The 1,837-nt window shown below is 40.6% G+C and overlaps 1 non-coding gene across 1 annotated transcript; it reads left to right on the top strand.

Moving 5' to 3' along the window:
- The first annotated feature begins 399 nt into the window (after window positions 1-399).
- On the top strand, window positions 400-474 carry Trnat-cgu (transfer RNA threonine (anticodon CGU)). Its single transcript has one exon. It is a non-coding gene; the product is annotated as a tRNA-Thr (tRNA).
- Window positions 475-1,837: the final 1,363 nt, after the last annotated feature.

Raw genomic sequence — 1,837 nt, 5'->3', positions numbered from 1 at the left:
ATGTCCACACACTACACTCGTAGTGTCCCACCCAAACACACTCATTACTCGTAGAAGACATTCTTACCAAGTCCCGTAAGAGTTCGGGGAATATGTGTGCATCCGCACAGAAGAAGGAGGTCATGGCCGGCATTGCCAGAACTATATACTTATATGGAACACACACCATATCTATAGAAGTATATAACTCTGGAAATACCGGCCATGACCTTCTTCTTCTGTGCGGATGCACACATATTCCCCGAACTCTTACGGGACTTGGTAAGAATGTCTTCCACGAGTAATGAGTGTGTTGGGGTGGGACACTATGAATGTGGTGTGTGTGGAAATACAAGGTGAGAATGTGGGTCTCGCGGAAGGCGTGCGCGAGATAGTCCCTGCAGTCACGCTATGCTCTGTGCCCTCGATGGCTCATATGGATAGAGCGTCTGCCACGTAAGCAGGAGATACCGGGTTCGAGTCCCGGTCGAGGCACACATTTTCACCTGTCCCCGTTGATATATATCAACACCCGTCAGCAGCTGAAGGTATTAATACAATTCTAATTTCGTTCTAGACAGCTGCAGGTCATCAGTGATGCCTGTTCTTTCGGACTGTCGGACATGTCCGAAAGAACAGACACCATATCCATATAAGCATGTACCTCATTATTGCACGTTCGTAAACGCAATTTCTGTCTCTAATAATTATTTTTTTGCAACATGGATTACATTGTTGAGTATAGCGACGTCTACTCCATATTAGTTCCAGCTTACTGAACAGAACGAATGATGACAAATGGTTTTACAATACTTCACACGAAATATGCGCGGTTCCATATAGTAATTCATGTTCTATTTTAACCGTCTTCACTGCATCATGAGATTTTAGGCAGAGAGTACTTAAAGTTCTGTAGTACTGATTAACTATGCCATAGTGGCTCAGTGCAGAAATCGTCGATATATGATATGCTTATTTGTATTTTACTGGTATCAGTCACATTTAAATGTATTATACGTTGAACTTAACATAAGCCTGTGCATTTCGAATATATTCCGATCATCTCCAACTTTTGTAGTCCTGTCTTCCTCAGTTGCATGTAATATTACGGTATATTGATAATTTTTACTTATGGACCGTCTGACAGCATCTGAATAAAACACAATTTTAGTGCCATACCCGTTTCGCCTTTATTTTCCGCAAGGCATCATCAGTGGCCTGGAATATGCACATATGTTTGCTATTTAATTTACATTTTGGTCACTGTACCTAAAGGTTATAAACAGTTCTGGTGGTTGGTATTCCCTATTAAGTAGTAATGTTTTGAACTGTACTTACAGGTTGCGTGGATGATTTCCTACATTTTACGCTCCTGTTGCATTTTTGGTGTTGTTCTTCTTCTTATTAATACCAATTTTCTGTTTTTTCTCCACATTCCACAGCTATACGAACTGATTTTTCGTACTTCCAGCATATGATACGTTCTTTGTACCTTGTTTTAAAATTCCCTAAAGTCATGCCTATGTATACTGCATCACAAATTTGACATTCTAGTTTATGTATTCCTGATTGTTGGAATTTGTCCCTCTTGGAATGTGGGGAAAACCCGTAAATTGGCATTCATAAGAAGAAGAACAACACCAAAAATGCAACAGGAGCGTAAAATGTAGGAAATCATCCACGCAACATATTGTAAACATTTCAGCCATTTGCTGAGTATAGCCGGCTTGGAATTCGCGGCTCGGTTCTGGTACGAGAAAATGGTAAACAAAACCCTTTTTTAGGATTTTCTAAGAAACATACCATGAACCAATGGTGCATCCGTAAGCTCCTAAAGGACCACCATGGTCAACAGCAA

The sequence above is a fragment of the Schistocerca cancellata genome, chromosome 7, assembly GCF_023864275.1.
Source record: "Schistocerca cancellata isolate TAMUIC-IGC-003103 chromosome 7, iqSchCanc2.1, whole genome shotgun sequence".
Taxonomy (NCBI): Eukaryota; Metazoa; Arthropoda; class Insecta; order Orthoptera; family Acrididae; genus Schistocerca; species Schistocerca cancellata.
Note: the sequence above shows the minus strand (reverse complement) of the source record. Positions and strands in the feature narration are given on the sequence as shown.